At 47.8% G+C, this 20,958-nt stretch overlaps 1 protein-coding gene across 5 annotated transcripts in view; it reads left to right on the forward strand.

Moving 5' to 3' along the window:
- Window positions 1-20,958, forward strand: part of PKIG (cAMP-dependent protein kinase inhibitor gamma) — a 110,627-nt gene that overhangs the window by 76,195 nt on the left and 13,474 nt on the right. For 3 of the 5 annotated variants that reach the window (XM_005672949.3, NM_214371.1, XM_021077309.1), the window contains 1 exon segment: window positions 5,428-5,497. The gene's annotated coding sequence lies outside the window, so the exon portion shown is untranslated. 5 annotated transcript variants of the gene reach the window in all.

The raw sequence follows: 20,958 nt of genomic DNA on the forward strand, positions 1-20,958 counted from the left end.
GGTTTGGTGCGCCCGAAGGAGAAAGGCTCAGGGTGGGAGTGCGCGTGCGCACGGAGGTGGGCGGAGAGGAAGGAATTCACCGCCTGGAGCACCTGGTAAGGGCGGAGCCCGGGTTCGGCTCCTCTGTTCACCCAGCACCAGCCGCTCAGGGTCGTTGTTCCTTATCTCCGCTGACAGGGTAAATGCCACACTAGGTTCCTGAATTCTCCTGAACTCCTTCCTAGTGTTTCCTGAACTCCTTCCTGAGCTGTGCCTACACGATTATTGGCCTGACGTCAGTTTGTGGCTTCTAGTAGACAGCCTGCACCAACTGTTCTGTCACTGGACCTCAGTGCCGGCTAGAGAGCTTGGCACTTGAGTGCAGAGGAGACCCAGCATACTCGATTTTAATTTAGAGCTCCTTCTCCTCCCTCTCTTGGCAAAAGAGAAGAAGACGAGGGGAAAACCCCCTCCTTCCCCCGCACTTCACCTGGACGCAGCCTCCACTGCTGCGTGGAAGGGGCGGGCGGCCAAGGTACAAGGACAAGCAAAAGAAATTGTCAAGTCTTGGACTTTGAGTTTCCAAGCTTCCAGGTCTTGGCAATTTTAAGAGTTTTTTGGTTTCTTTGAGGCCATCAGAGACCCTAGCCCTCAGGAAGGTGCAGTATTTAAAACTGGTTGTTTGGATTAAGATTGTGGTTAACCGGAGGATTCTTAAAGCCCCTTGGCGTGTCTGAGCCTCTGTCCATCTGCCCGGCAGCTAAGCCCTTGGAAAGTGGACCGTTGCTGCCGGGTACCAGCCGGGGCATGGGCAGCAGGAGGGCCAAGGATTTCCAGACTTTAGCTGATTAAAAAAGTTGTCCTCTTTTCTAAGGTGGTTGTGAGGAGGTAATGCTCTGGAAGAAAGGTACCTGGTTGGGGGTTTTGTTTGTTTGAATTTGAATGCCTTCAGGCTGTGCTCTCCAGTGTTACTGTCTGTGCCATTTCCTTGTCCAGTCTGTCACATGCTCTAGTCTCCTGCCTGGCCCTTGGCCCCGGTGGGCACATGCGTTGGTGGCTCCTGGGCTGGCTGCTGTCCACAGTCCCTGTGACCTTGGGCATTCTAGGGTTCGATGCGAAGATGAGCTGTCTTGGACAGCTCACCTTCCCTCACAGACTGTGCTTCTCTTCTGAAAAGTTGGGGTGGGGAGGTGTCAGAACGATACCTACCGCAGAGGGGTGCCATGAGGATGAAGCAGGATAAAGCGCGTGATGCCCATAGTTGGTCCAAATATGTGCTCAGGATTAGTTGCCTTACGGTTTCCAGAAGGAGAACGTTAGCTGACGTACACAGGCGCCTGCCCCTTCATAGGATGGCAGCCCAAAGTCCTGTCTGACTTCAGTTTTGACACCCACCTTCCCTACTGGGTCCTGGAGCTGCCATGCTGGCTCTTTAAACCAAGCCTCACCCACTGAGGTGCGGAGGCCAAAAGCTGAAGCAGGTGCTGTTCTCCTGAGACCAGGGGTCTCTGGCCCAGCCACTTAAGGGAAAAACTGGTGGCAGGTGTTACTTTGTGACAAGGAGCTGAGCTCACCCAATTAACTGCCAAGTATTTTCACGAGGAGCCAGAAGTAATTCCTAAGTGGAGACAGATGTGGAAAATCTAAAGTTCTTGGAAACAAGTCGTTAATCACGACCCAGGGCTGAGCTCACCACCTCCTGGAAGTCTTTCAGAAATGCCTTATGAAAACTTTGAGTCCTGCTCTTTCAAAGGGGGGTTTCTTTGAAAGTTGCACTCAGCCGTCCACCTAAGCAATTCTGAATTGCAGATGAAAATGCATCCACTCTGACTGGAGGAAGCGAGCATTTCCTAACTTAAAAGAAGTCTCTAATCTTCCAAGAAATTGCCTTCAGCTTGGCTTTTCCCAACTGAATAATGGACCTTCACAGCATTAAAGAGATGAAGTATTCAGTTGCTGATGCGTTCTTATTATGTCCCAGGGACCTAGGTCAGTTGTTATGTTCAGTGCTTTATAGTTGTAGTCTTTGACATTCAGTAAACTGTGCTGAGGGCTCATGGGTACTGAGCATGAGGCTGGAGGAACAAGCTGATTAAGAGACAGCCTCTGATTTCATGCAGTTCTCAGCGCATCTCGGAGGACAGGCGGGTGAGTGGCTAATGACAGCCGATCAGCATCAGGTGGCTGGAGGTCCTGCTCTTGAGCTGTGCTCGTCCCCCCACCCCCCACGCCCCCGCTCTGTCTCCTGACTCCCAGAGCTTTGCCAGCACTTGCATTAGAAATGAGCGCTGCTCCTGCTGAAGCCTTCGCCTCCAGCACCTTCCTGTCCCCATGGCCTCAGATGAAAGAAAGGAACTTAGTAAGGAATCCTAGGGGTGAGTGATTTTGTTGTCCAGGGATGGGTGTTTTCTGTTGGTTTGTTTTTATGACATTTATTATGGCTTTTATTTGTTTCGGATTACAAAATTGGATGTTCCTGGAAGGAGAAGCTAGACAAGTACAGAAAAACATATGTAAATGATCCCCCAGTGATTTCACTTCTCTGATTTTTTGAATTCAGCACGGCGAGGACAGAGGGCACGAACTTTTTTATGTCTCTGATACACGTTTCCAGTTTGCCACCAGGGAGTTTCTGCCCTGGAAGCTGCCATTGGCAATGCTTATTCCCCCCGCCCCTCACCCACAGACTCACTGCATCTCGAGTTCAGCTCGTTTTAATTTCTTCCTGGGCAGAGTCCTTGTTTGCCTGTCTCGAAGGTGCTCGTGTTCTGTGTCGCAGTCCCCTGGGTGGAGAAACCACTACCTGCGGTTGGTGGGGCCCCGCGGCTTTCCTCCGTACTTGGCTGCACGTCCATGTGAACTCAGGCACTGCTAAGAAGCCTTTGTGTGTTGGGCAGCATACACGGTGCTTATGGGGAACACCAAGGTCACTAAGACCTAAGTAGCTTGCAGCCTGATGGGAAGAAAAAAGACTCGGCGACTTTAACACGTGTGACTATGTGCCCCGAGAGGGACAGGGTTGTGGAAGAAGGCCTGAGAAAGCGGAGGGACAGGAGCATGTAAGCCGAGCCTTTGGTTCACGTCAGTAAATTTTCCGTGTATTCAGCCGGTGTTTATTGAGCACCTCATATCTGCTGGGCACTGGGCAAGGGGATGGGGGGCAGGCTACGTGAAGCAGGCTCCACGTAAAGCCTACCAGGACTAACGGTGCTGCTGTGGAATCAGCGGGGTGAGGGGTGGATGCAGAGAACGTGGTCAGGGCAGGTTGGCTTGAAGAGGTGGTGTTTAGACCAAGCTGGTCGTCGGTTATGCCAGAGCTAAGCTGTGGGTGGGGAAGGGGGGTCCAGTTAGAGACAGGTATGCGTGAGAAAGGCCCGAGGCAGGAAAGCCTGTGCAATGCTGGAGAAACTGAAAGGAGGCCAGTGCTGACAAAGCTCAGAGCGGGAAGGAAGAGAGAGGAGGGTAAAGCCTGGGATCAGGAGAAGGTTCCGAAAATGAGGGAGGGGCCTGGTGGCGCAGGGGATTTTCCTGCTCTCGCGCCGCAGCTGTATTCCCGTATATGAGCAGAGACTCTCTCTGAGCTAGCAGAGAATAGTCCTCCTCATCTATAATCTTTCATAAGGGGCAGGAAAATCTGTTACTGCTAAGAGCCAATGTTTTTTTATTCATTGGCTTGCCTGTAGTTGGCCTTTCTTTCTGTGATTTCAAACCCGAGCTCCCTACTGGACTTGGGTGTAGAGACCTGAGTTGTTATTACTGTATCTGTTAGCAGCTGGCTGTGTGACCTTAAAAGATCCTTAACGTCTCTGGGCCTCCTTTTCATCTGTAAAAGGGAATGATGCTGATCTGATCCCAGAGTCATTGTGAAGATTGAACAAGATAAAGTATCTTAAAGTGCTTTGTAAAATATGAAGCGCTGTAGACATATGAGGTATCATTATTTCAATGGACTGTTTTGTATCAGTGAAATAGAATGCAAAAGTTAAAAGCAAAGCATGTCGGGAAAGGGCAGAGTCTACCTTCCAGGTAACCCTGAAAGGGCAGACTCAGCGTAGGTGGCTTCCAGAGCATGTTGTGAATGCCGCTCCTCTCTTTTTTCTTTCATTTCATCCACCGGGACAGACCGTTTCCTCTTCTTCCTCTTTCCATCGGCATGGCTTACAGATCAAACCATTTCACTTCTCCAGATTCCAGGACCCGTTTGATAGAGAAGCCAAAGTGTCTGCGTGGAGGCCAAGAAAGCCTTAAGAGCAGAGATGCTGTGGTTTGCTGGGCTTTGGTTCCCAGCAGACATAGATGCCAGGAGTATATTTAATTGGGTTTGGGAGGAAGGCAATCAAGGGCAGAGAGCCATGGAAAACAGTCAACGGAGCAGAACCAGCCCACACACCACCTAAGCAGGGCACTTCTAAGCCAAAGCTTTAGACTTGCTTTTGCATTTTAAAGGGGGACATTTTTTTTTAAAGTTAAAAAAAATCCCCCTTTTAAAATAAAAGACATACATGCTTAGGAAATAAAATGCCCTTTTCTTCCCCTTCCATGAAGCTTATTTTTAAAAATTTGCCACGAGTTCTCTGGTGGTTTAGCAGGTTAAGGATCCAACCTTGTAACTGCTGTGGCTCAGTTCGGTGCTGTGGTGCGGGTTCAGTCCCTGGCCCTGGATCTTCCACATGGTGCATGCCAAAAAAATAATAACAAAATAAAATGAAAAATTTGCCTCCCAGCTATTAAAGTGAAAGGTTGGAAGACCTGTTCTCTTTGACCCAAAAAGAAAGTGGCAGTAGGTGCAGTTAAAGATAAATGGGTGGTGCATGACAGTTTACCAGAGTTCTTTCTCCGCTCTCATAACGCTTAATTAAAAGTTTTCAGCTGAAACAGAAACAGTAAATGTAAAAAGTGAAATCTTTCATTCCTTTTCCCACAGTTTCTGATTCCCAGAGAGCGCCACTGTGTATAGTTTGCTGTTTGCCTTTTTCTATATAGATACAGAAATTGTGTTTATACGCAAATGCTATACTTTTTTCTAAGCATAAACAATCACGTTCATTTTGTATTAAAAAGCAATGATGTATATAGTTTTGCACCAGTTTTTAACAACAGAGCAGGTACATTTTTCCATGTCTGTGCAACAAATCTCTCTCATTCTTTGTAATGGCTGTAGAGTTTCTCATTGTTTTGAGACACCATAGTTTAACTCTTTTCCTTTCAAGAGACATGTAAGTTGTTTCCTTTTTTTTTTTTTTGCTTTTACACAATGTAGCTTACTGAACATTCCTTTACTTATTTGAACGTATTGGTAGTATAAATTCCTAGGCATTTGACTGATCCAAAGGATGGGCACAGCCAATATTAATAGACATTGTTAAGCTGTATTTCCAAAAGATTGTTTCAGTTTACAACCCTAGAGTACGTCTGGCTCTAATTTTTGTTTTTCTTCTGCTTCCTTAGAATTTCCACATTGATTAGTCAACGGTGGAAAATCTGAAGCGATGCGAGCAGGAAAAAGAAACTAAACCAGGTGGGTAGTCATGTTGTTCACACCCCTGTACCGTAGACTCACGAGGCTTTGCCTAAATACTTTTGCTTCCTTTTGAGGAAGGAAAAGAAATGGGTTCCAAAGGAAATCAGGAATTTGGGCCCCATGAACAAGAGGCAGGATGGCCCTTTCAGAAGTTATATAACGTTGTGTTGCAATTTCAATCATGATTCCCCTTTACACAGTTTCTTTGTAGCATCAGAAAGACAGTTTATCTCTGGTGGCTTAAAAGAGAATGGGTCTCTTCAGCCATCTACCTAAGCAGATGCGATCATACCCAGGAGTTATTAGCAAATCTGGGCGTGATGCCAACGTTCCTGGCCACCAATTGTTTGTTGTAAAGGTATTTTCATAAAGACTAGGGCGTGTTATGGGAATTTTAATGCTGTGATACAGGAGCAAAAATAAGCAAAATCCAGCCCAAAGAAACAGGCACAGCCCACCGACCTGAGGAGAGATGGTGCAGGTCCCTCCCAGTCAGAAGAAAAGTGTAGGTCACAGAACATGAATGGCCTGCCTCAAGTGTGGCCACCTTGGATCAGTGTCCACATTTTTATGGTATCAAGATGTTCTTGGCATACGTGAATAATTTTTTTTTTTTTTTTTTTTTTTTTGGTCTTTTGTCCTTTTAGGGCTGCACCACGGCACATGGAGAGTCCCAGGCTAGGGGTCGAATCAGGGCTGTTGCCTGCTGGCCTACACCAGAGCCACAGCAACTCAGGATCCAAACCATGCCTGCAAACTACACCACAGCTCACGGCAATGCCAGATCCCCAACCCACTGAGCGAGGCCAGGGTTTGAACCCGAAACCTCATGGTTCCTAGTCAGATTTGCCTCCGCTGCGCCACAACGGGAGCTCCATAAGTGAATAATTTTTAACAGCCCCTGATTTGAGGTCCACTAACCTCCCTTGTCCCCAACTCACCCACCCCTTTCTAGCTCCGGCTCCTTATGTTAGGGCAGAATCTCCAGCCTTTATTTCTCTGGTCCAAGTCCTAGTGGGCCTGGGAGTTTGGGGGATGTCTAGTTCCTTCAAATTCCATCTCAGGCCTGGCCTGCTTTTAGCACTTCTCCTTTTAGCACTTCTCCTAAGATTCCACATCTTTGTTAGAGCAAGAATCCTATCTGGCAGGCAGCTGTCCTGGGTTGGGAACTCTGCAACTGCTTATCAGCAAGGCCTTGCCCTGTGGTAGCTTCCTGAGCCACCAGGCTAGTGTCCTGCTCTGACTCAGTGCCCCCTGGGATCCCCGGGATGCAGATGTTTGCGGTGACTAGGATGTGGCAGTCAGCTCCCAGGACTGTTTATCTGGCCAAGGTCAGAGGGCCTTCTGTTCCAGTTGCTGTCGGAGCCTTGGGGCCCAGAGCCACTGAACCTTGAGAATGCTGGGGTCATCTGAAGTCTGGGGTTGAGGTTTTTAACCAAAGGTTTGTGGTTGGCTTTTGGCTTTTGAAATTCAAGACTTCCCTGTAAACGCAGGTACAGTTTTGTATGTACACACACACACTTCTCTGGGGAAAATGTCCAGAGCCGTCCTTGGATTCACAAATATGACTGTGACCTCTGAATTTTAAGAATCACTGCTCTAGAGAGAGCCTTAAGTGTTGTGGGCCGCTGTGTCCCTTTGGGCACCAGCCTCCCAGATACGAGGATATCTTGGGCGACCTCACCAGGCCTCTAGGTTTCTTGGCTTGGGATGAACTAGGGACAAATTAGCTAATGTCACCAAAGCTCAGAGACATCCAGTGCAATGTCCCAAAGTCCAGTCACGAAATTGCTCCCCAGCCCTGTTTCATCTCACTGAACATAGCGGGTGTACTGAGCACGCTGTGTGGGTTTCTGGTTTCTGAGTCTATAGCTCTGGAAAAGCTGCTCCAGTAGCTACACTGACAGCTGTGAGAAAGGTGTTGAGAGCTAACTTTCCATCCGGCTTATCACTGCCAAGGACACCGTCAGATGCTCTATCTACTTTACCTCCCTCAGTCCTCATGACTCTCCACGGAGAGTGGTACTGTTATTTTATATATGGAGAGACTGAGGCACAGAGAGATCTCATAACTCACCCGAGGGCACACAGTCAGTAAGTCTGACCCAAGCATGTGAGCTTAACCGCCAAGCATTATGGTGAAAGTAAAGGACATTTTTAGAAAAAAAAAGGGGGGGGGGGAGCAGAAAAAACACGGGCTGTTTAGTGTAAGGCAAACTGCCCTATATCTTATAATAATACTAAGAACATTGCTGTGTTACCCCAGATATGAAAAACTGTGCACACAGCAGTGATCTTAAATTATTAAGAAAAGGTTGGTGGGGAATACACTAATGCATTTGCGCAATACCCGAGAAGAATGTCTCTCCATTATAATTCAGATAAGGCTGGGGGTTTTGTTGTTGTTTTATTTTTTTTCCGCTTTTTGGGGCTGCCCCTCGGCACATAGAACTTCCCAGGCAAGTGGTCAAATCAGAGGTACAGCCGCCGGCCTACACCACAGCCACAGCAACGCAGGATCTGAGCCGTGTCTGCGACCTACACACCAGCTCATGGCAATGCTGGATTTCCCAACCCACTGAGTGAGGCCAGGGATCGAACCCACATCCTCATGGACACTAGTCGGATTCGTTCCACTGCACCACAACAGGAACTCCCAGGGTTTTTTCGTTGTTGTTGTTTTTTGGTTCTTTGGGCAGCATTATTGAGCTATAATTCACACACCACACAGTTCACACATTTAAAGCGTGTAACTCAGTGGCCCTCAGTATACTCACAGAGTTGTACATCTCTCACCATCATCAGTTTTGGAACATTTTCATTACCCCAGAAGCAAACTCCGCACCCTTAACTCATCCCCCAAACCCCCCGCAACCCCCAACAGTCCCCAGTCCTAGGCAACCACTCATCTGCTTTCTGTCTCCAGATAAGGTTTTGATTTTAGAAGAGTGACAGTGTGGGAATCTTGATGATCTGGAGCGAGTCATTCCCTGAGGAATAATTAGACAAATGAAATTTGACTCTAGCGTATTTTATGTGGTTTTATTAGCTAAGAAGCTACAAGCCTGTCTTTGACAGGCCCAAATTTAGGGTTGACATGGGCAAGAGACAAGTTTTTTTTCCTGCGTAATTTCCACTTGTCACCATCTCCTGTCAAACAGGCTCTTCCCAGCAAGTGGCTGTGAAGTGATGATGCTTTCGTGGGGCTGCCTTTCTTACTGGCCTCAAAACCAGTGGTGGTTCATCACCAGATCTTTCCCCCATCATCTGAATTCCTGGCTTGCTTCCTCTCCTTGTGTGGCTCTAGTTATCAAAGCGAAGGGCACTTGTGTAGCTGCCCATCAGTCTTTGAAATTCAGGACAGGATCCCGTCGGGCCCTCGGAAGATACACAGCCATGTGCTCTCTTGAACTGTTTCACGTTGGCAGATCCATTGTGTATCTCTCCTGACTCATTTATTCATTCGTTCTTTTCAAAAACATTTATTGGCGCTCTGGTAGGTGCTCAGTCCATCACTCTGCAAGCTCCTCACCCCGTTATTACAGGGTGTGGCCTTATCTGACCCCTGTGGGCAGAGCCATTTGCACTGAGACAAGCCAGAGGGGCAGGGAGTGTGGTCACAGAACAGTTCTCTGATGGGGAGGAGGCCAGTGCAGTATCACCCTCATCATGATGAAGCCGTCACCAGACACGCCGTCCCGAAGACCGTGTGCTGGATCGAGGATGAGCAAACCCAGGTTCAAGGCCTGATTCGGTCACTAACTGGTTAGAGGACCTTGGTTGAGTCACGCCACTTCTCTGAGCCACAGGCCGTCCATTGTGAGGGTTAAATACGGAAAGTGCCTTGGTAAGTGCCCTCACTACCAGGGCTGGGAAGGGGCCATAATACTTAGTCAGTGTTGAGTGAAGGAGCACTCTGTGATCGTCAGAGCTCGAGCAGAAGCATAGCAGGTCCGGAGACCCGGTGGAGAAGATAGAAAGCAAGGCTAAGGAGACCCTGCCTTTCTTCTCCCAGTCCGACCCTCCTGCCAGTCCCCCGATTTAAGCTCACCTTGTCCTTGGCTCCCACATCCTCTGCTTCCCTGAGCCTAAGAGAAGCACCGCCTTTGAGGCCTTGGTCCTGGGAGCCAGCCAGTCCTGGGTGTGACTCGGGGCCCCACATGTCCTCACTGTGTGTCAAAGGGAACTAAGCATGCAGGGCCCCTGGGAAGTGAAAATAGGACGGTACCCAGAAAGCACATCTTACCATGTCTGAGGCACAGCATACACACCCCTAAACGGTGGCCGTCTTAATCTTATCATTACCATCGCTACCTGATTGGTCAGGAGTCAGGGCTCAGCTGGTTGTTTTCATCGCTGGCTTGAGGGTACAGATGGTCTTCAGTTCTTAATGGTTCATTTAACGCATCTTCCATGCGTCATGAGCTATGCTGAGGCTGGGGATAGGGTGACAAGAAAGTCAGGGAGCCAGGTTCCAAGGGAGGCTCTTAATTCAGTTAGCGTCCTGCTCTGTTGTGTTGTGGGTTCTGAGCTCCACTTCTGCCTGGAGGCAGGAAGAATGGAAAGAGAACTTCCTTTTCTCTTCCAGCTTGGGAAAGGAGGGCCCCAACCCTGCGGGCCCTGCCCTTGGGCCTTACAGTGCCTGTGCCTGTGCAGGACGCATGAAGAGATACCCTCCCCGCCCCCAGGCTTCACTAGCCCCCCCCCACCCCACGCGCTGGGGGGAGGTGCTGAAAACTGGCATGGAAGGGAAGCATTAAAGCATCCAGTTGGAAAAACCAGTGAAAGGGTGAAGTCAAAATCCGAATAATACTCTGAGTCCGCTCTTGTCCTCCCAGACCCTGGAAGGTTCCCGGCTCCCCTCAGCCTTTTCCATCCCCTGGCCCTGCAGCTTCCTTGGGCTCTTTCTGGCCCCCAGGCAGGACACCTCTTGCCTGCTGCTCCCTCTGCCTGGCACACTTCCTCAGCTGTCTGCCCGACGCCTCCCTTCCGGGGTCTGCACCCGCATCCCTCCCCCAGAGGCTCCCATCGCTCCTAGAAACCCCCACTCTCCTTGCCCTCCTCGCTCTTTCACCCCCGAGGCTGTTCAGTTTGTTCATTGGTATGAGTCGCTCCAGCGGAGTGAGTGCGAGCTTCATGAGGGCAGAGTGTTTTATTCGGTGCTGAGCCCCCAGGGAGCAGTAAATGTAGAGGAGGGAGGGGTCACTTTCTTAGAGACGGTGACTGTGTACAAGGGACTGGACTCCCGAGCCCCTGCTCAGCCTTGCACGTCTTACGTTAACAGCACTTAATGACCAAGCTTTTTAAGGATCCGTCATGTTTTAAGAGATTTACGCATAGAAGTGGTCCCTAAACTCTTTCTCTTTTGTCACATGTGTGGGCCATGACACCCTCTCGTCAGTAACCGAGGCTGATGCGGGCAGTGATGGCCTGTAGAAGGCACACCCCGTGTCCCCTGCCTGGCGTTACTAGAATCCCTGAGGGAGGCCACAGGTATCCTCTGGAGCTGATCCCAGGGCCTCTGGGACTCCGATATGTGCGCCCCCACCCCCAACCACTGGTTGAGAATTATGAGTGTATGAGGGGACCTCCCTAACCAGACCTTGAATGTCCTTCCAGGGCCCTGGTGTCTTACTGTTTTTGTATCTGCGGTGTCTGGTACACACTGAGCGGTCAGTTGCTGGAAAGGAGGAATGAATTGATGTTATAGAGATGATATCTTGTGTCTTTTCACTTTCTGCAGTGGCCTTGAGACCTGCTTTCTGTAGACTTCTAAAGGACCTCAGAGCTGGAAATGACATGACTGATCACTGTTCACTTTACCACCATACTTTGGGGTGTAAAACGACAGCAGTAATGTATTCGTGTGTTTATGCTTTGTGTGGATCAGGAATTTGGGGGAGCTCAGCTGGACAAATCTGGCTTGATTCTCCCATGCAGTTACGGATAGTGGCCATGTCAGCACAGCTTGGGGCCACCAACTGCATCTCCTTGCCATCCCCAGACCTCTCCATGTGGTCACTTCACAGGCTGGGCTTCTTCACAGCATGGCAGCCTCAGATTGCCTGCGTGCCGCTCAAAGCTCTCAAGACAGAGGGAGCCAGGTGGAAGCTGTGACACCTTTTCTAACCCCATCTTGGAAGTCACCCAGCTTCACTTCTGTGCATTCTGTTAGTTAGAAGCAGGTCACTATGGCCAGTTTGTTCAAGAGGATACAAATTACAGGGAGTTCCCTTTGTGGCACAGTGGAAACAAATCTGACTAGTATCCATGAGGATGCGGGTTCCATCCCTGGCCCCATTCAGTGGGTCAGGGATCCAGCATTGCCATGAGCTATGGTGTGGACATTCCTGTGTTACTGTGGCTGTGGTGTAGGCTGGCAGCTGCAGCTCCAATTAGACCCTTAGCCTGGGAACTTCTATGTGTCACATGTGCAGCCCTAAAAAGCAAAAAAAAAAAAAAAAGAAAAAAAAAAGATAAAAATTCCATTCTACCTGATAGGAGGAATGTGAAGGAACTTGCAGAGGTATTTCAAGAACACCTCACCCCTTCTTTCCACACCTGAGACCCCGGAGGTTTTTGAGGGGGAGGACCCTTGCCCAGAGGCATCCAGCCTGGCATCTGCAGAGCTGGAGTTCAGTCCAGCCCCTGGACCTTTGGCCGGCCTGCCTGGAAGTGATCTCACCTTCCCTTCCTGCCCTCCCTCCAACGTTGACGGGGACTGTCAGTCTCTGAGAACCTTGTATTTTAGCTGAGCCCTCACCAAGTTTAGGTAGTGTGTAAGCAGCAGAAGGCCTGGCAAGAGATCCAGTGAGCCTGGTTCCCTAGTGGTAGCTTTACTGGACTGTTTTGTCTTTTTCCAAAGACCTGCATAGAAGCATAAACTTTCATGGATTTAAAAGTTTGTATTACTGTCCAGAAGCCCAGCCTCAGCCCCATCCCTGTGTGAAGTCCTAGCACTGCCTGCCAGGGGAAGGTACAGCTGCTGAGGGGGTGAGGGTTTTTAAATGTGTACCCCCAAATATTTTTACCAAAGGTAAATAGCAAAAAAATAGAATTTGGTGGCAGAATTCAGATAATCATCCCAACACCACTGAAAAGAATTCTGAAGGTTTTTAAAATTCCAGCTGAAGATTCTATACAGGGAATTCCTGCTGTGATGCAGTGGGTTAAAGATCTGACTGCAGTGGCTCTGGTCCCTGCGGAGGCTTGGGTTTAATTCTAGGCCTGGTGCAGTGGGTTAAAGAATCCAGCGTTGCTGTAGCTGTGGCTCAGGTTCATCCCTGGCTTGGGACTTCCATATGCCTTGGATGTGGCCATAAAACAAACAAAAAAACAAGTAAGCAAATGAAGATTCTATATAGGACTTTGCTTAAGCACAGGTGAAATACATCTGGGCATATATGCTTTAGCCAGTGTAGTAGAGTGTTTTCTTTGGACTTCATTGCTTTTCTGTCTTTCCTTCAGGAATGCCTTAACATGAGGTTAGGGATAGAGGAGAAAAAGAAATGGACAGTTTTTAACAAACCCTACTGTGTCAGGCGTGTTGCTAATTCATCCTCTGCTTCCTGGCGTAATAGTACAGCTCAGTCCTGCTCCACATTCATGGGTATGACCTCGGGCAGCCGCTTAGCCTCGTAGTAGCTTAGCTTCCTCTTCTGTGGCGCAGAAGTAATGATGCTTTCTACCTCAGAGAGCTGCTGTAGACTTAAATGAGATAATGCCTGTAAGATACGTAGCAGTCTGGCATGCAGTAGGGACTCTGTAAATGCTGGCTCTGATTAGTCCCCACAGCCACCTTTCCAGGCTGTTGTCACATCCCTGTGTTACAGAAGGGGCCTCTGTGGTCAGCGAGGTGCCCAGCTCTAGGTGTGGAAGCTAAGCGACCCCAAGCCCTTGCTGTGTCCGCACCACATGAGACTCCAGCCACCTCAGTGGGGCCTTCCAGACATGCAGTAGTGATGGGCACAGGGACTCTGGGGGGCCTCACGACCTGCTGGGCCCCCATATCAGGGTCCCAGAGCTGGAAAATTGAAAAGGCAGGGCCAGAAATCCACTTAAGAGTCTCTGCAAAGAGCAGAGTGACAGAGAATGTTCTAGGCAGAGTAAAATAGTCTTGTGAAGGCCCTGAGGTCAGAAAGAGTTTGAAGAATTAAAGACCAAGATGGGTCAAGAAGAAAATGGAAGTGACAAAAGATCACAGAAGAAGGCAGGACCAGATCGTGGAGGACGTCAGGGGCTGGTGTAGAGTTTGGATTTTGCCAGCGGTGGAATGGAAAAGCATTGAAGGTTGAATAAAGCAGGGAATCACGCAACCCAGTGTCCGATTTGCAGTCATCACCCTGGCCCTCAAGGAGAACACAGCTTGTGAGCTGAGGGCAAGGAGGCAGCAAGGAGGTACCCCCAGGGGTGTAGCTGAGAAATGATGGCGACAGTGCGGGACAGAGGCAGGGGCTGTGCGGCAGATTCAGGCTGGGTTCTGAAAGCAGAACCCAAAAGCAGCAGGACCTGGTGACGGACGACGTGAGCAAAGAAACAGGATCCTCCGTCCACCTAGGATGGCCCCAGGTTTCCAGCTGGAGCAGCCTTGACAGCTTGTGCTGCGCTGTCCCTGAGCTGTGGGAGGCTAGAGGGTGCAAGCTCGAGGCCCGGGGCTCTTTGGGAGTCATCAGTGCAGACTCTTAAGGAAGAAAGCAAGGAGTTCCCCTTGTGGTTCAGCAGGTTATGAATCCGACTAGTATCCGTGAGGATGTGGGTTGGATCCCTGGCCTTGCTCAGTGGATTAAGGATCCGGAGTTGCCATGAGCTGTGGCGTAGGTTGCAGATGCAGTTCGGACCTGGTATGACTGTGGCTGTGGTGCAGGCCCTAAAGAAAAAAATGAGAGAATCTCCAGGGGGCAAATAGAGAAGAGGGCTCAGGGCTGGTCCTGGTGTTGGGGGACCTTCAGCACAAAGGTCCCTTACAGAGGAGGGCCTGCGTGGAGGTGGCCGACCGCAGAGGGTGGGGTCTGAGACCCCCCGGAGGAGAGTGGTCTGAGAACGGGTGTCCGCAGGGACCTTGCGAGACTCCAGTACCCCGCCCTTTCCTCCTCACGCGCGCCGTCCACCACCTGCCCCTGGGGCTGCGTGGCTCTGGCCCTCTGGCCCTGCCCGCCTGCCTCCTAAGGAAACCTCCCAAGGAAACCCCCCAGGGGCTTGCCTTTGAAAGGGCATCAAGTGCTACCCTGGCAGGAGATGGGCTCCTCTCTGGCCACTCCGCTCTCGGTGTGTCCCTGGGGCACTAGAGCAGTGTTCCTGGCCCCAGCAGGCTGCACGTGGCTGAACCCGCTCTCCTGCCCTTTCCCAGATTCTGGGAATGTGCTCGGTTTGGGGCCCTGACTCTTTTGCCCTCCCCAGTTCCGCTCTGGCTCTGGCTGCCCATCACAGAGAGAAGCCGCTGATTTTGAGGAATGCCAGCTCAGGAGGCCCTGGCATTTCAATCAGGTTTCTACAGCCCTTTCTTCCCTTGGAGAAGCCTTAGAAAGCATTTTCCCCCACCCCTGAGAAGCCCTGTCCCAGGGGACCAATCCTACTCTGTGCTCGGTGGCCATTGCAGAATGGTCTGCTTTCTTATTTGTATGGTCTCTGCAAATATTTAATTTAAAAAGAAAAAGAAGAAGAAAAAAAAAAAAACAGGAAATGACCTTTCTGGTATATTTGGAAAACAATTTGACGCTGTCATGGAATCTGCCTGAACGATGACGGCTAATAGCTGCAGCCTTGGAAAAGGCTGTGTAGCTCTTGGCAGAGCCTGGGGCCTCCTCAGTTTACAGAGCCGAAGGGAGAATTAAAAACTGAAGGAGAAGACGGCTTCCCGTGGGGAAACCCGACAGCGCCCAGAGCAAGCACCTGCGAGAGCGCAGCCTTGACCCTGGGCCTCCGAGGGTCTGGGAAGCTGAGCACAGACTCTTCCTTCCTTCCCAGGCAATCAGGGTCACATGCCTGACAAGTGTCTAGACCCCTGGAAGGCCCCTAAACCTCCCCGAGATAAGGAAGAGCAAAAGAGCATTACCTTGGAGCACTGCACCGAGCTCAAGCTGAGATAGGAGATGTTCCATCACTTAGACCCAGACTGGCTGCTGCCTCTCTGCCTGGATCACCCTCTGGCCAACTTTTCTGTAGCTTTCAGCCCCCAGGCACATTCTTAAGGAGGCCTTCCCTGACCAAACAACCTTTAACTGAGCCATCCGTACACACAGAAATCTCTCTTCTTCCACAGCACTCATCTCAATCTGTGATGGTGGATGTGCCTTTTTCTTCTTTTTTTGAAAGTATAGTTGGGTTACAGTGTTTCAGGTGTACTGCAAAGTGATTGAGTCATGTACAGATACACATGTGTGTATTTATACACATACATACATACAATTATTTTTTCAGATTCTTTTCCATTATAGGACATTATAGGATATTGACTATAGTTCCCTGTGCTTATGTAGTAGGTCCGTGTCATTTTATCTGTTTTATATATAGTAGGATGTATCTGCTAATCCCAAATTCCGTATTTATCCTTAATCCCCCCCTTTCCTTTTTGCTAACCATAAGTTTGTTTTCTATGTCTGTGAGTCTATTTCTGTTTTTTTGTTTGTTTGTTTTGGGTTTTTTTGGTCTTTTTGTCTTTTTAGGGCTGCACCCACGGCATATGGAGGTTCCCAGGCTAGGGATCTAATCGGAGCTGCAGTTGTCGACCTACGCCACAGCCACAGCCATGATAGATCCAAGCCGCTTCTGTAACCTACACCATAGCTCTCGGCAACGCTGGATCCTTAACCCACTGAGTGAGGCCAGGGATCGAACCCGCAACCTCATGGTTCCTAGTTGGATTCATTTCTGCTGTGCCGCGACAGAAACTCCCTATTTCTGTTTCGTAAATAAACTCATTTGTATCATTATTTTGAATTCCACATATAAGCGATAGCATGTGATGCCTGTCTTTTGTCTTTCTCTAACTTCCCTTAGTAGTATGAATCTTTAGGTTCATCCATGTTGCTGCTAATGGCATTATTTCATTCTTTTTATGGATGAGTCATAGCCTATTGTGCATGCATACCACATCTTTATCCATTCATCAGTGGACATTTAAGTGGTTTCCATGTCTTTGCTTATGTACTGTTAGGAACATAGGAGTGCATGGTATCTTTTCAAATTAGAATTTTCTCTGGATAAATGCCTAGGAGCGGGATTGCTGGAACGTATGATAGCTCTCTTTTTAGTTTTTTAAGGAGTCGCCATACTGTTCTCCATGCTGGATGCACCAATTTACATTCCCACCAACAGTGTAGGAGGCTTCCCTTTTTTCCATACCCTCTCTAGCATTTGTTATTTGTAGACTTGTTGATGATGGCCATTCTGACTGGTGTGAGGGCTGCCTCATTGTCGTTTTGATTTCCAGTGCCTGACACATTGTAAATATCTTTTTAGTCTGTGTATACTAAAGACACAGTATATGTGTGGCATAAAAAAAGTGCTCAGTAAACACAGTGAATGAATGAGTGAAATGTCAGAACTGGAAAAGATTGAGAGATATTTCAACCTTATTAGTCAGATGTGGGGAAAGGAAGCTGGGAGAGAAGAGGGGCTCAGGGGAGCTCACCCTGAAGCAAGGAGACTGAGCCCGACCTTTCGTAATTGTTATAATGCAACTGTTACAGCACAGGCTTTGCTCTAGCCTGGAATCTAGGCCATCTTCTATTATTCACTCATTCATTAAATATTCATTGAGCTTCTCAACTCTGTGCTAGGTCTTTCAGATATAGTGGTACACATGTCAGCCAGGGCACCACTTTGTGGAACTTATATTCACTCAGCACCATAAAACACAAAAGGAAGTGTAAGTTTTGGCCTTTACGCAGCACTAAACAGAGAGTAAAAACAAAGAAGTTGGGAGAAAATGTCAGAGGACAGTTTTTTTTTGTCTTTTTGCCTTTTCTCGGGCCGCTTCTGCGGCATATGGAGGTTCCCAGGCTAGGGGTCTAATTGGAGCTGTTGCCGCCAGCCACAGCCACAGCAATGCGGGATCCGAGCCTCGTCTGTGAGCTACACCACAGCTCAAGGCACCTCCGGATCCTTAACCCACTGAGCAAGGCCAGGGATGGAACCCGCCACCTCATGGTTCCTAGTCGGATTCGTCACCACCGCGCCACGACGGGAACTCCTGAGAGAACAGTTTTGCTGCTAAGTCCCCCCGTGAGAATGGACCGTAGTAATGACTGATGATCTGCATGCCTCTTACCTTCCGTGTATCTGAGGAGACTCTTTATGCACACGTTGTCCCATTGATCTCATGATAGCCCCCCGAGCAGGAGGTCTTATTGTTATCCCCGTGTTGCTAAAGAGAAAATTGGGATCCAAAAAATGGAGTCGTCAAAGGTGTCGGAGCTAGTAAACAGGGACGCCAGGCTGCACGCCAGCACTAGATGCCTTCTGCCAACCCTACGGCCCCTCAGGTTTGTCATGTCACTGGGGACTCCAGCGAGTACAGCAAGGTGTGGCAGAAAGAGCTCTGAACCAGGAGCTTGGACTCCTGGATGAAGAAATTTGGGCAAGTTGCTTTCCCTTTCTGAAGCTCAGTCTCCCTAGCTATTAATGAAAGGCTTGTCTTGATAAGCTCAGGGAGCCTTTTTAGTTTGTTCGTTTGTTTGTTTAATCTTTTTAGGGCCTCACCGGCAGCATATGAAAGTTCCCAGGCTAGGGGTCGAATCGTAGCTACAGCTGCTGGCCTACACCAGAGCCACAGCAACGCCAGATCCTTAACCCACTGGGCAAGGCCAGGGATCGAACCCACATCCTCATGGATCCTAGTTGGATTCAGTACCACTGAGCCACAATGGGAACTCCGTTTGGGGTTTTTTTTTAAGTTTTATTAAAATGCAGTTGGTTTACAATGTTGTGATCATTTATGCTGTACAACGAAGTGACTCAGTTATACATAAACACATATCCCATTCTTCCAGATTCTTTTCCCATGTAAGTTATCTCAGAACATTGAGTTGAGTTCCTTGAGCTATACAGCAGGTCCCCGATGACACTTCATTCTGTGCAAAGTAGTGTGCATGGACCAGTCCTAAACCCCCAATCCATCCATCCCCCCGCCACCTTCCCCTTTGGTAATCATATGTTTGGGTTTTTTTTAATTTTTATTATAGTTGATTTATAGTGTTCTGTCAGTATCTGCTATACAACAGAGTGATCCAGTTATACAAATATACATTCTTTTTCTCACATTATCCTCCATCATGTTCCATACCAAGTGATTAGATGTAATTCTCTGTGCTCTACAGCAGGGTCTCATTGCTTATCCACTCCAAATGCAATAGTTTGCATCTGCTAACCCCAACTCACCATCCCTCCCACTCCCTCCCCCTCTCGGCAACCACAAGTCTGTTCTCCAAGTCCACGAGTTTGTATCTTTTCTGTAGATAGGCTTATTTGTGCCATATATTGATTCCAGATATAACTGATATCATATGGTATTTATCTTTCTCTTTCTGACTTATTTCAGTTAGTATGAGAGTCTCTAGTTGAATCTGTATTGCTGCAAATGGCATCATTTCTTTTTTATGGCAGAGTAGTATTCCATTGTGTATATGTACCACATCTTCTTAATCCATTCATCTGTTGATGGACATTTAGGTTGTTTCCATGTCTTAGCTATTGTAAATAGTGCTGCAGTGAACGAAGGGGGTACATGTATCTTTTTCAAGGAAAGTTTTGTCCGAATATATGCCCAAGAGTGGGATTGCTGGATCATATGGTAATTCTGTATTTAGTTTTCCACCTCCATACTGTTTTCCATTGTGGTTTTACCAATTTACATTCCCACCAACAGTGCAGGAGGGTTCCCTTTTCACCACACCTTCTCCAGCATGTGTTTATTTGTGGACTTATTAATGATGGCCATTCTGACTGGTGTGAGGTGGTACCTCATGGTAGTTTTGATTTGCATTTCTCTAATAATCAGTGATGTTGAACATTTTTTCATGTGCCTGTTGGCTATCTGTATGTCTTCTTTGGGGAAATGTCTGTTCAGGTCTTTTGCCCATTTTTTCATTGGGTTGTTGGCTTTCTTGCTGTTGAGTTGTATAAGTTCTTTGCCTATTTTAGAGATTAAACCCTTTTCAGTTGCATCATTTGAAACGGTTTTCTCCCATTCTGTAAGTTGTCTTTTTTTTTTTTTTAATGGTTTCCTTTGCTGTGCAAAAGCTTGTCAGTTTAATTAGGTCCCATTGGTTTATTTTTGCTTTTATTTCTGTTGCCTTGGGTAACTGACCTGAGAAAACATTTGTAAGGTTGATGTCAGAGAATGTTTTGCCTGTGTTTTCTTCTAGGAGTTTGATGGTGTCTTGTTTACGTGTAAGTCTTTAAGCCATATGGAGTTTATTTTTGTGTGTGGAATAGGGTTTGTTCTAGTTTCATTGATTTACATGCAGCTGTGCAGTTTTCCCAGCACCACTTGCTGAGAAGACTTTTTCCCGTTTTATATTCTTGGCTCCCTTGTCAAAAATTAATTGATGGTAGGTGTCTGGGGTTATTTCTGGGTTCTCTGTTCTGTTCCTTTGGTCTATATGTCTGTTATGGTGCCAGTACCACACTGTCTTGATTACTGCACCTTTGTAATATTGCCTGAAGTCTGGAAGAGTTATGCCTCTTGCTTGGTTTTTGTTCCTCAGGATTGCTTTGGCAATTCTGGGTCTTTTATGGTTCCATATAAATTTTTGGATTGTTTGTTCTAGTTCTGTGAAAAATGTCATGGGTAATTTGATAGGGATTGCACTGAATCTGCAGATTGCTTTGGGTAGTATGGCCATTTTAACAATATTCATATTGCAACCCAGGAGCATGGAATATCTTTCCATCTCTTTGAATCCTCTTTAATTTCCTTGATTAATGTTTTATAGTTCTCAGCATATAAGTCTTTCACCTCCTTGGTCAGGTGTATTTCTAGGTGTTTAATTTTGGGGGGTGCCATTTTAAAATGTATTGTGTTTTTATATTCTTTTCTAATATTTCACTGTTAGTATACAGAATTTCTGAATGTTAATCTCATATTCCTTTTCTAATATTTCATTGTTAGTACACAGATTTCCGAATGTTGATCTCGTATTCTGCTACATTGCTAAATTCATTGATCAGCTCGAGTAGTTTTGTGTGGCGTCCTTAGGGTTTTCTTCTTATGGTATCATGTCATCTGCATACAGTGAAAATTTTACCTCTTCTCTTGCAATTTGGATACCTTTTATTTCTTTTGTTTGTCTGATTGTTGTGGCTAGGACTTCCAATACTATGTTGAATAAAAGTGAGAGTGGGCATTCTTGTCTTGTTCCAGATTTTAGTGGGAAGGCTTTCAGCTCTTCTCCATTGAATATTATATTGACTGTGGGTTTGTCATAAATGGCTTTTATGATGTTAATGTATGTTCCCTT

This window comes from Sus scrofa, chromosome 17, assembly GCF_000003025.6.
Source record: "Sus scrofa isolate TJ Tabasco breed Duroc chromosome 17, Sscrofa11.1, whole genome shotgun sequence".
Lineage (NCBI taxonomy): Eukaryota > Metazoa > Chordata > Mammalia > Artiodactyla > Suidae > Sus > Sus scrofa.